This window comes from Sphaeramia orbicularis, chromosome 3 (genome assembly GCF_902148855.1).
Source record: "Sphaeramia orbicularis chromosome 3, fSphaOr1.1, whole genome shotgun sequence".
NCBI classification, from domain to species: domain Eukaryota; kingdom Metazoa; phylum Chordata; class Actinopteri; order Kurtiformes; family Apogonidae; genus Sphaeramia; species Sphaeramia orbicularis.
Genome location: NC_043959.1, coordinates 54,554,173 through 54,568,631, shown reverse-complemented (window position 1 = coordinate 54,568,631; position 14,459 = coordinate 54,554,173).

Below are 14,459 nucleotides of genomic sequence, written 5' to 3'. Positions count from 1 at the left end.
ATACATTTACTTTCATGCATGCACGAAAATATCTGACTTTTGGCACCTCAACGAAGAGTCATGGCTTGCTCTGAAAGACAGAAACATTGTTCAACTAATTGGAGGTTGCACAAAGAAACCAAGGAGAATAGGTAAATTCCTCTCATCTCAAGACGTGCTAGAGTTGCATTCTCTGAGGAAGCTATACATGGTTTGAGTATGACATTATTATTGTGAGGGGAAGTGCCGGGTATTCATACAAAGGCTCATTCAACATTAGACATATAAGTGCATAATCATGAGGACAGCGGTTGTCTTTTTTCTACACAGCATTCGCATTTATTACTTTCCAAACCAGCAGAATAGTCACAGTTTAATGTGTCCTTGTGTTAGTGAAACTCCCAGAGGCACAAGGAGAGTAGAGAGGCCATCACTTATTACTTGGCAAAAGACAGTGTTCCCATCAATGCCGCGCACAACAGGGGTTTAAAGAAAATGATTAATACCCTTAACAAATGTTATATAATCCCCCTTGCAATTGTTTCTCTAAAGCTCTGCTGCATGTCCTGTATATAAAATGTGAAAGGCAAATTCCAAAAGGAACTGAGAAGATGAGAATACTTCTCAACAATGTACAGTCAAGGAGAGCCTTGTATGAAGGGGTTTATTATATCTGTCAGTGGTGACTTAACAATGAGAAGTCTGCAAAGTGCATTTTTCCCCCATGAGCACAGTGGAATGGTTACTGCACATATGCATGGTGTTGTAGAACAAGAATGCATGCATTAAGGATTGCACACTAAAGCATCTGTCAAAAAAGTCTCAGATGACCTGAAGGAGGCAAATTAAATTAAAGTCATTTACCTTCAGTTTTATAGAAGTGCAGAATTAGTGTAAATTCTATAAAAGATGATTATATAATGCCATGTTTTCACTACATGGTACTGTCTCGACTCAGCTCGGCCTTTTTGGGTTTCCATTACGAAAAAGGACCTGGAATCTGGTACCCGGTACTACTAGACGACCACTCCGCTCGTCTAGGGAATGTTGTCTGGTGGTCCCGAAACCTTGTACAAGACAGTCCAGCTCTTTTCATGGGTCATTCCACGTTGGTGGAACAATCTACCGAGCACTGCCAGAACAGGGGTGTCCCCACCTGTCTTCAAGAAGCTCCTGAAGACCCAGCTCTTCCGAGAGCACCTCCTGTCCTAGCACTTTTAAACATTCCATTTTAGATATATTAATATGGTTATTCTGTTGTTTTACTTGGTATTTTAATTTCACTGTTTTAATTGTACAGCTGTTTTTATGTCTTCTTAATCTATTCTTTATTTTTAGTCTATAATTTTTGATTTTTAATCCTCTGTACGACACTGTTTTTAATTGTACAGCTGCTTTATGTCTTCAATCTATTCTTGTGTTTTATTTTATTTTTCATTATTTATTTATTTTTATAAATTTTGGTTTTCCCCTGTAAGTCGCTTTGGAAAAAAGCATCTACCAAATGCATAAATGTAAATGTAAATGTAGTTTTTTGGTAACACCTCCACTGAGGTTCCAAGACTGGGGACCAGATACTAAAACGTGACGTGTAACACTGCAAACCACTGATTGGTCAGAGAGTTGTCTCTGTGACCCACCGTTCTACAAAAAACAGATGTGAAAATTTACAGTAAATGTAGCGGTAGGTTAATCCACATGATGACAGCCTGCAAAACTACACCATGGTCAGTCGAGGAGATTCAGTCTTTGGTGGCCGACATAAAAATTCCGCAAGAGCTAGATGAGACAACATGCAACGGCACGCAACACGCAACTCTCTGAGCAGATGACATGGAAATCGCATTGCTATGATGTCCAGGTACTGTAAAGTCGCTAGTATCCTGTAATGGAAATGGTCTCAAGGAATAGTACCTGGTACCCGAGTCGAGTTGAGCTGGTTCCATGTCGTTGAAACGTGGCATTAGTTTGAGTTCATCAACTAGGAAATAGTTTATTAGAGCAAACAGCAAAGTAGTGGCTTGAACGGCAATATTCTTGATACTGACATCTTCATTTCTGCAGAAATATTAGGCATGTGAGATATATGGTGATAAATAAAGATCATGTAACTCCAAAATGAGCTTTTGGCAAAGTAGCTGTGGAAAAGGTCAGGACTGATAATGTGTTAATCCGAGACTGTTGTTAAAGCACTTAATTAAAATCATGGATCTGCTGATATTGCCAGAGTGAAGACAATTTCTGATGAAGCAACATGGCAAGGGGTCATTAATAGTGTGCTTAGGGTTCATGAAAAGGAACTCAAAAGCTACACAGGCATCTGTGTTTTTCTGCCCTGGTTGGTAGTAGTGAGTTGGGTATTGACATGTCTCCTACTTCCAACTTCCTGTGTCTGGCTATAAACAAGGCATAAGTAAGTGAGAGATGGTGACTAATTAGATGCAGCTCTGACAGGTGAATGCAAAATGCATATGGGGAATACACCAAGTGGAGCACTGTGGGGGACCAGATAATAGAAGCAAGTGCCTCAAAAACCATGACACGTCAGCTGCAGGAGCAAGCTAGCAACAGAATATCAGTTCTGCTCTTGGAATGAGGACTCCTTAAGGCTCCTGCACACTGTGGAATTTCGGCAGTCTTATAAGTTTATGGCTAGTCACGCCATGCACCATGGATGGAATAAAGTTTGGTACGACATATGTGAAGACAATGTGCGATGATAACACCTACTGAATTTCAGGCTATGACACAGGTGAAAATACAGGAATAAAATGTCATCAGCGCACATTACCTATGCTGCTGCGGTTGTAAACTACGGAGCTAAGCTAATGATCGGAGTGGTACAAAAGTTGTTTTATGTGCATGGAAATAAATCCAAAGTCACATGGGAGGAGGGGAATGGGGACCGAATGGGGTCGTGATTCAGACTGAGATGCCAATTTTGTAAAGAAACTTTAAGGTTAGTATTTTTAGCTACATAATCTTACATGTCGTGTTGATCAATGCCTCCCTTCATGCTGAGATCACACTGGTCGTAGCAGGAGTCTTCTCTTCATCTGGGACAAAATCACACATTGTATACCCGGCTTTGGTCAAGGACGACATTTTACTCACAGCCTGTTTTTCTTTTGCCTTCATTTCTTGGATAGATCGACTAACCATAGTATGCCTACACTTAACCGTAGTCTTAAGACTTCTCGGCCCTCAAATCTAATGTTTTGGTTTTTTTTGCATCACTGAGTAAAAACTCCATAATTACTGTTGCATTTAAAGTGGTGAGACGACAGGAGGCTGCATGCATTTGCTCCTTGGATTTTCAGGCTGTGGAGAGTCTACTCCATGATCCAGACTGACAGCTGTAATTACTGACTGTTGATCAGATTCCATCAGACGTGTCCTGGTCCTGATTATAGTACTCTATGCCTCAACATGGAAAATGCAAAAGTGGCTTCATGTGCTCCACTCAAATATGTGCAGCCACATTTATTCATTTATAATTGAATGTGTAAAATATGTATTTACTAACAAGAAACTTTTTGACTTTTGTGTCACCTTAAATAGATTGGGTTTTGCCATTTGGTGTCCTTTTTAATACACAACGTCACCTATATGATCTGACACTTATTTTATACTTTCACCTATTTAATTAACATATTGGACCCCCAAATAAATAAAAATTATCAAATCTGCATTAAAAAATCACTATTCATTACAATAAGACTACAAACATATCAAATGAACTGTTCTGAAACTTGAAAAAGTAACATAGGTTACAAATATTAACATGTAAAGGTACTGGAAGTGCTACCAAATTGAAACTGTCTTATCTCTAGTTTTATATGGTATACAGTGTTGGGAATAACGATGTTAAAAATAGCAGCGTTACTAACGCTGTTATTGTTTTCCAGTAATGGGTAATCTAATTAATTACTATTTGAAACGTTACAATGCCGTTACCGGCAGTGAAATGTGGTGCGTTACTATGCACTGATATCTAACAAGCTGTTATGCGTCCTGGTTCGCTCAGCCAGGCACGAGAGGTGTGACGTTCGTGGATGAGTTGAGTCTTTTGAACGGCTCTTTTCAGTGAATGATAAGAACCGATTCGTTGCGAGCCGTTCTTATTCAAATTGCCCACACTGCCTTCATGCTTCACCTGTGTGTCCATGAGTCTGAGTTGTCCATGATGCCTTCACTGAACGACTAATGACATGTCCGAGTTTGAGTTGTCCGCAGCACACCCCATTCACTTGAACGCAGCTACATGTGCAGCTAATTTAGGGGAGGAGTTATCAGTGAGTCTGTGTGACTGGACTGAAGACATTTACCGCTGGATCAGGGAGGAGCGACTGAAAAAAGTGGAGATGTGGGATTAACTGGAGGAGCATCTTCTTATAAATGCAGATCCTCTTATGTGGTGGAAAAGCTGGGCCCTGGTGGACCCCAGCCGGGCCCTGGTGGACCCCAGCCGGGCCCTGGTGGACCCCAGCCTCACCACAGTTATGGTATGCTACCTGTCTGCTGTTCTACTCTATGCAACTGGCCCATGAAACACACCCAAAAATCAGTTTCCTTTTACATATTTGACGCTTTTCAAAAAAAGTAACACGATAATTACTTTCCCTGGTAACTAATTACATTTATAAAGAAGTAATTCCATTACTAATTCAGTTACTTTTTTGGTAAAGTAAGTAGTAACTATAACTAATTATTTTTTTTAAGTAATTTGCCCAACACTGATGGTATATCAACATCAAACAAATATTTGGAGTGAGTTTAAAATCCACACTTTTGAGTGAAGTTGCAGCAGCACTCCAGGTGACCTAGTTTTTTGTTATGTCACATGGTCTGAATACGCTGGCATGATCATAGACCCCGGAGGGTTAATGGTTAACACATGGAGGCGGAACCTTTGGCACCTGAGTAGTTGTACATGGGTAGCTTTAGGGGGTAGGTCTCCGCCCTCCTTACATGCAATCTGGACTAAAGACCAAGTACTCCATGGCCCTTTCTCAATATCAAGAACACAGAGTACGGTGTTGCAAACCAGGCGAGTACGGTCTTGGTAAGGCCGGTCCCAGAGAACAGACTTCCTAAGAACATAAGTCTCTCTGTAATTGAACGGCTGCGTACTTGTGAATGTTCCTGCTGCATTTCTGCCATTGGCTCCCTGATGTATTTCCCTCAAATCACCACAATCACTTGACCAGATTTCAATACATTTGTTCTGGTATATTTTTAAAAACTGTAAAACATTTTGTTGAATCCCATATCATGATAATAAAGATGTTTTTCTCGCTATTCTGCCTCTTGCTCATGTTCTAACATTATATCACATCATCTTGTTATGGTCAACTAGTCAAAAAACATTAGTTATCACAGAAGCTGCCATAGCATCAAGTGCATCTTGGGGTACTTTACCAGCCAGGTCTACACGAGTCACCAACCAGTGCATCCTTGGTGTAAGCTAGCAGACAAGAACAGCATCTGGGTATTCCACATGTTCTTGGTTTATGCCAGTGTTTCTCAAACTGTGGGGTGGGCCCCCCCGGGGGGGTGTGAAGGCTTTCCGGGGAGGCATGGGATCATTCCTAGGTGTTTTGTTTTTTTTTTTCTTTAGGTTAGAACATGTATCAGGTGGAACTAATGTTTTAGCATTGGAGCACCCTGGACTCATTTTAGGGACATACAACAAACCAATCTACTGCCATGGTGATCTGTCACTAGACTAGACCAAGAGTTTAGGTTTGGACAATGGACAAGGATTGGACTGGAAAAGAAAAATGTGCAATGTTTCTGGTTTTGCACAGTTTGTACAGATTGCACTTTAATGTTCTGAGATGTGCAACTGAAACAGGCTCATTGCAGCCACTGATATTGTTAAAATGTTCATCTTTGTTACCAAAATTTGTTTGTTGTTCTACAAAAAAATTTACCTTATTGTCATAGTTGTAAGATAATTACACATTTCCTATTTTTAATGGGAAAAATAATGTCTCAGGGAGCAGTTTTGCTGAGGTCATTTATATTGTTCAATCAAAAATCGAAGTTATTTTTAATTTGCACAACAAATTATTCAAGGAAAAGCAAAAAGTATTCGAACGATATTGATGTTTCTTTCAATAAAAGTTATAATTGCACCACAGGTACAATGTTGTTGGGGTTGAGGGGGGCTTGGAGGTTTTTCGTGCTCCAAAGGGGGGCCTGACAGAAAATGATTGAGAACCACTGGTTTATGCAAACTTTCAAATGGAACAGAACTGATGATGTTTCACGAGAACGCAAGAATGGAAGAACAGACAAGAACGTGTATTGAGAAACAGTCCGTGTCTTGCTGCTACAGGACACGTATCAGTCAAATAATGTCATCAATATATTTTTTAAAAAATATTATATTGTATTCATATCAATATACATCATAAACAAGTATAAGTTAAGAAAATCTGGAGTTGGTCCTCGAGTGCCTTCAAAAGCATCTCACTGCTCCTAATGTGTGCTATGCGCTAATGCTAAATGCTAATTGCTAATGCTATGTGCTAATATTAATACTGTGTCTGTATTAGGATGTGGAAAATGCAAAGACTGAATTTTCTTACAGGGATAATAAAGTGAGTTAACCAAAACCTTTTATATTTGGATTTAGATTTTTTTTTTTTTTTTTTTTTTTTTTTTACAAATTCTAGTTTTTTTCACCTCCTGCCAATTTATGACAGTATGAATTTATATAAAGCAGTCCCCTTGAATAATTTTCTTTTATTGGAAAACATTAGAATTTTTCTGCACACATATGAGTAAAAAATGCACATCTTGGTTCTATGTTTAGTATAAGCATAATTTATTTTGATGCATAAATGACGTACAGCTATATAGTATATCGTTTTACCAGTCTTTGTATTTCAGTAAAACACATTGCAGTCTGTGTAGTACGTGTCAGAAAATCAGGACACTACTACATTTATATCACTTTAGTCAAAAAAAAAAAAAAAAAGTTTTGAGAAGAATTGTAAAAGTTTCACTGGCAGAGCTGCAATTTTGAGACGGCTGTGTCCAAGCCAATTTCACTTTCACCAGACTTAGTAATATTGTCTAAGGATCATTTTCAAAGTGTGTATATGTATGGTATATGTGTGTGTGTGTGTTCATTTGAGCACACTAATATTGGCAGCTGTTCTTTTTGGAAAGCTGCCAGTGGAGAAGCAGCCAACATTGCACGGGGAAGATGGAGAGAAGAACAAAGTAAACAGGGTACGTTCACTGCAGAGAATCATGACATGCTCTCACTTATCCGAACGCACATTCACACACACATAGGACATACGTGCACACATCAACTCTGTACGCGAGCACATGTTCATACAACCCCTCCCCTTGCCCCCGCTCATTCTTACACATGCAGACGTACGCTGTTGCTTAAACTGCATCACGACGTTTGATCCTTCACTACTTCATCTTCTGAAGTACACATCTCAGCTGTCAGTCAGATAAACACAATACTGATTAAAGTGAAATAGATGTGTCTGATTTGATGGATGAACAGGACAGTTATAAATGAAAGCAGCATGCCACAGGGACCGACAACAATCCAGATGCTTTAAACATATCAGAATAACACCAAACAAACAACCATGATTGCAATTACAGGCACACCTGCCACCTCTAAATGAATTTGTAACGATCCTTTACAACCGAAACGCAGACAGTACCCAACAGACAGATTAGAGCGGATCAGCATATGAAGAGAGGCTAAGTAGCAGGAAGCAATGGTGGAGAACACTCGATAAGAATCAGCAGGTATAGGTACAGGGTTCCTACATGCTTCTACAAGCTAAATTTAAGACTTTTTAAGACCTTTTTTAAAAGTACTTAGAACAGAATTTAATGTTTGTTTTATGGCCATACTGGTAAAAATGTGTGACTCCTAGAATTCATTTATTTACTCCAGTGCCTTGATTCCCACCATTCAAAGTTATTTCTCAGTGAGGGCTGCAAAGTTAGTGATAATTGGTTCCTAATTTCAATATAAATTGTCGGGTTGGAGCGGGTTGCGAGTACAACCCAGCCAACATGTCCATGTGGGCCCCAGAAGGGTTACAATTGGGTTGCATGTAAGGGTCCCATGTGGGTTTGTTTGCAGTTTCCATGTTGGCCCCACATGTGTTTGCCCATATCAGAATCAGAATCTCTTTATTGTCATTGTACCAAGTACAATGAAATTGGGGCAAAGCTCTCAGGTTCAGTGCAAGAATTTACAGACAGACAAATATCAGTAAAACAATAACAAATATCAGTAAAAGGCACAGTTATTTACTTTTATGCATTTGGCAGACGCTTTTTTCCAAAGTGACTTAAAGAGGAAAACCAAATATATACACTACCAGTCAAAAGTTTGGACTCACCTGGTTTTTCTTTAGTTTCATGACTATTTGCATTGTAGATTCTCACTGAAGGCATCCAAACTATGAATGAACACATATGGACTTATGTAGTTAAAAAGAAGCGTGACATAACTCAAAGCATGTTTTATATTTTAGATTCTTCAAAATAGCCACATTTTGCTTTTATTACTGCTTTGCATATTCTTGACATTCTCTTGATGAGCTTCATGAGGTAGTCACCTGAAATGTTTTCCAAAAGTCTTGAAGAAGTTCCCAGTGATGCTGAGCACTTGTTGGCCATCTGTGGTCCATCTCATGCCATTTAAATGAGAAGGTGAGGCCAAACTTTTGACTGGTAGTGTATATATATTAAATAGAACATTAATTAATTTTCTGAACCCGCTATATCCTCACTAGGGTCACAGGGGTCGCTTGGAGCCTATCCCAGCTACGTAGGGGTGAAGGCGGGGTACACCCTGGACAAGTCGCCAGTTCATCGCAGGGCTGAACATATAGAGACAAACAATCACTCTCACATTCACACCTATGGGCAATTTAGATTAACCAATTGACCTATAAGTGCATGTCTTTGGATGGTGGGAGGAAGCCGGAGTACCCGGAGAGAACCCACGCAGACACGGGGAGAACATTAAAACTCCACACAGAAAGGTCCCACCCCCCGTCAACTGGTGTTGGAATTGAACCCAGGACCTTCTTGCTGTGAGGCATGAGTGCTAACCACTGCACCACCGTGTCGCCCTTAAATAGAATAATATATAATAAAATATTTGCATTAAAAAAATTTTTTTTTAAAGTATTGCAAACTAAGATATTTGTAAAACAGAATTTAAGTAGTCCAAATGACATGAAAGATAAATATCGTGGGATAAATAGTGTGAAGAATAAATAATAAGATATATTCAGATCTCTGATTCTGATATGGTCAAACACATGTGGGACCACCATGGAAACTGTGGACAAACCTACATGGGACCCTTATATGCAGCCCAAATGTAACCCTTCTGGGGCCCACATGGACATACTGGCTGGGAAGGGGCTAAAATGAGTTTCTCCACAGGGTGGCTCAGCCTTAGAGATAGGGTGAGGAGCTCGGACATCCGGGAGGGACTCGGAGTAGAGCTGCTGCTCCTCTGCATCGAGAGGAGCCAGCTGATGTGGTTCAGGCATCTAGTGAGGCTGCCTCCTGGACGCCTCCCCGGGGAGGTGTTTCGGGCATGTCCGTCTGGAAGGAGACCTCGGGACCAACCCAGGACACGCTGGAAGGATTATATCTCTCAGCTGACCAGGGAATGCCTCGGGATCCCCCCGGAAGAGCTGGGGAGAGGGACGTCTGGGCTCCTTTGCTGAGGCTGCTGCCCCCGCGACCCAGACCCAGATAAGCAGATGAAGATGGACGGACAGACGAGTTGGAACAGGTGCAACTGAGTATACTAACATTACTTTCTTTGCAGTTTGGATGTTTCCCAGACTCATGTTAACACATTTATGGCAGTATACGGCAACATAACTTAAGAACTAACATATATAAATTGAATCCCTTTTAAAGACTTTTTTAAGGTATTAAATGTAGATTTGTAAATTCAAGACTTTTGAAGACTCCACGGGAACCATGAGGTAGAATATAACATGTGACCAGAAGACTAACAGCACAATAGTTACTCAGCAGCAGTCGACAAGGCATGGGGTGAAAAAAACAGCGAAAGATAAATCTCTGACCCAGCAATAACATAAAAGACTAGAAGAAATGCAGACACAAAGACCAGCAGAGGCTTGTTGTGCGGCTATTTGACACAGCCAGTATAAGATACAGCAATCAAAACAGAGGCAGCGAGCTTTAGTTTTCTATCCCCTTATGGTTTGATAACTGAGGAGTAGAGGAGCAGCCCGGTTAATATTTAAACGTGTACTCTTCAGCCATAGTGTCTCCATCGGCATCATTTTTGGCCGACGTTGAGCTTTTTTTTTTTTGGAAAGTTTTCTGCTTCCTTATCTGCTCTTCTCCATGCAAGCTACATAATCAATACACAATACAGGATCAAAGAGACAAAATTTCTGAGACAATGTCCTCAGATGTTCTTGCCGTACTATCCACCTAATAGTGTTCTAACTGAAATTAGACTGCCAGCCAAACCCCCTCATTAAGCATCCCGAGAGACAGGAATGCATCTTTCTTGCTCTAGGTTTAAGCCAGACTCCTGTAAAGATACTAAAGTATACGACAAAGGAGGAGAAACATACTTTGAGTTACTTTCCCTCCAAATAATGTCTGTACACATATGTTTGCTAAAGATGGATCAATATAGAATTACCCACACTGTGCTCAACAGCCTGAAGGGCAGACTGTTCACCTTTATGTTTCCTTCTCAATTAATTCTATAGGAAATGGGCTTCATGACAACACCAGAGAAATGCCATACCCTTCCTACAAGCATGTTCCATCTCAGTAGGATTCATTAACTAAATCCCCATTCACACGGGACTAATGTTACCTCTGGACCTCTGCTAATTTGGAATAATTGCGGAGGTCGTCTGTGATCCTATGCAAATCTGCCATGTCTATAATTTGTAAATTCAAAATACATCCACAAATGACCTACCCCCCCATATGCAAAGAAAATGTATTTCTCCATATACTGACTGTCAATATATTACTGACTGAAAAATGTATTACTGTATAATATATATATTTATATTTAAAATATACAGAATAATATATTGTGTCAATATATTCTGTATTATATTACAATATATTGAAAAATACATAAGGAATTGCCACTTTCCATATATTGAAACATATATGACAATATGTTTACTTATATATGTAAATGTATGTCATTATATATTTAGTAATACACTTCAAAATATATGTATGCATATATATGTACATCTTTTTCATCCTATGTTGCCAAAATGACTAAGGAGGCATCTTATTGAGCTTTTTTTTTTTAGTTAACACTTTTTTCATGTATATCACGATGCATATTTTCATGAAATATGTCATTATGCATACCAAGTAATGTAAGTGTTGATAAATATCTGCTTTATGTAAACTTGTGTCAATGGAAAGAAATTGAGTTTCAATAAAACTATATGTAAAAATATAGGGTAGTTTTTGTCTTCATTGCAATATATGTTTTATATGTATCAATATATGATTAAAGCATATATTGCAGTATATTGGAAAATATATGCACTACTTTCCCATTTATGGAAATGTATTTTTTAATATAATGCATTATATTTTTCAATATATTGCCATATATTTTTGTTTCATAAAGGCCATTTCAGCAAACATAGGTGTCCTGTGGTGATATCAGCCCCGTGTGAATCGACATCTCTGTGATTTGGTGGTATTTGCAATATTTTTTTTGTTTCTACCGCACACTTATTCTATTTTCAATTTCTTGGTCAAGGACTACAAACGCTGCACTGGTGATAATAAATGTAAGTATTAAATATATTTTTGGCAGAAATTCAGGAGGCTCATGTTACGATATAGCATGGATAGCAATTCAATGAAAGATCAACTTAAATCCTTCAGAATAGCGACATGTCAAAAGATGATGAGATGGATGACATGTGTGACAACTACAATAAGGAACGTTTTTCTATCTTTCTAACAGTTATCTTTAAGTGGTGAGCCTGCCCTTGACAACAGAACCGGAGAATGATATCAGTAAGTTCAAGTAAAACACAAACTTTGCTTTTTCTGCATGAAATACAGATGTGGGGGATACATATATTCCAAGTCGCCCGATATCCCCAGGTTCCTCCGGTCCAAAGCGAATACAGCTCAAGAAATAACTAAATTCTGCTTCCTTTTTTGCTGTGGTTCTAAAGGAAAAAAGAATAAAGAAAACCCTGGACACTATTCCATTCCAAGAAGGTGAATTAATTCTGCTCTTAAAACGTTGTCCAAAGGTAGAGCACATTACCTTAAAGGTCCACTGTATAAAATTTGGGGCAAACTGGGTTCTATCAGAGTATAATGACACAAAAGTGCATATTGTTTTTCACTACCTTAGAAAGAGCCTCTTATCTTTTACACAGTCTCCATATTGCAACAGTAGCTCAAAATGAACCTCCTCTTGTCCTTTTTCATTTAGACTAGGGTGTGGCCCACAGTCTGAACCAATTAAAAAAGCCCAGAATAATTTTGCAAAAACAGAAAAGTGAGCAAAAATCTAGGCTTCATTGCTGCGACATATGGCTACAATAAACAGAATATAAGTAGCAGAACAGTCTGTTGTTTTCCATCAAAAATATCTGTCATGTCTTTTTTCACAGATGAGACAAAGGAACTATCTGGTCATCAGTCATATGAGTTCATTGTCCACAATGCCAGAATTTAGTTGAAAAAGCTGTCTGTGTTTCCTGTAGAAGTATTTACTCTGGTGAAAAGCAGCCACAACACCTCAAGCTAATGAAAAACCTGTTTTTCTTAATCATTTGTCTGTTTCCATAGACAGTGAATCACTAATCCTATCAAAACATTTAGATAATTCAAGTAAACTGCAGTTTTTCAGCTTTTCAGTGTCATCAGATATGACTCATTTGGACATTGAGGAAACAGTAGTTGCTTTTCCACTGACCCTCAAATTGCACAAACTTGCGCATAAAAATGGGAATGGGAAAACGACAATTTCGCCCAAACTCGTTTTCCGATGAAAAGTTTTTGCGCTGGCAAGAGGTGGCAAAATTGGTATATCATGCAAAACTGCAATGGAAAGACCTTTTTCCACAACTAGAGTCACGTGAACGAAAAAGAAAAAAAAGGATGCTGACGGATGTTACAACAATCGAAGAAGAACAGTTTTAAAAGAAGCATGGCTCGGTATGTATGGACACACCAAGAAACCAAATCATTTTTTAATTTATAACTCGATAGAGGGGTAATATATAATAATAATGAATATATCTGTAAATCAATATGATATTTATGTTCAGCTCCGTGTTTATGGAGTGACTTCTCATGTCATCTCGCGTTAATAAATAAATCAAAGCATTTGTGATTTAATGGAAAAACCATCTTTACGCACTTCTGTTTTTTCAACATTTAGCAAATATCGCTAAAGTTTTTCACAGGTATCCAATGTTAAGGCCACAACTGTGATCTTCTACAACACTGATTCACCAATAAAACCCATGGAGTTTGACATGACAGAGGTTGAAGAGGCTTGTTTTCCATTCAGTTGATATTTTCCTATAACCTTTGGATTTACCCTGAGCTTGTATGAACATCTACACAATCAGTAAATTAAATATAGGAAAACATTTGATTTTGCTAGAAAATACTTGGACTAATAGGGTTGAAAAAGATAATTTTATTAGATTTATAAGATTTAAAGGGGATAATTTTAATCATTGCAAAGTTTGTAGCCACCAAACAGACTCAGGAAGAAAAGGCCAATATCAGCTGATCCAACAGGCTCATATAGAGTTAACTCCTCAATATATTTAGGCTGGTCATGTAAAGCTTTGAAAGTCGACAGTAATTTTAAAGTCAATGTGGACTGTCCCTCAGATGCATGGAGACGTGACACCTGCGGTCCTGATGATTGATAAGGGCTTTTTGCCTCTAAGGAGTTGTGTTTTTAGGGGTTAAATATGTTCATAGAAATGTACCTTTTGGCTCCAATACGGGACTTTCACGCTTTTTTGCAAGGGGTTATTCATTTGGTTGAAATCTACAACTTTGCCAGTAAATGTCAATGAACATCACACACCAAACCATTAACCCATAAAGACCCAAGGTTACTTTTCCGGTAGTTTTCAAATGAACTTGTCTCTCTATTTAACATTTCTCAAGTTAATTATCCCTATTTATTATAATATTGTCCTCTGTATTTTGTGTTTCTTCAATAAAATTCTGGTATTTTCCCATATTTAATTCACAGATCATGTAGATGTTCATAAAAGCTCAGATTGAAGTTAACTGTCATAATATCAGAAAAAAATAAGAAAATGTAACTATTTCAATAAAATTTATCAGTAACTGAACATAAACCAAGTGTCTCCATCCACTGTCATTAATCCAACTCCATGGGTTTTACTGGTGAATCAATGTTGTAGAAGATGATGGTG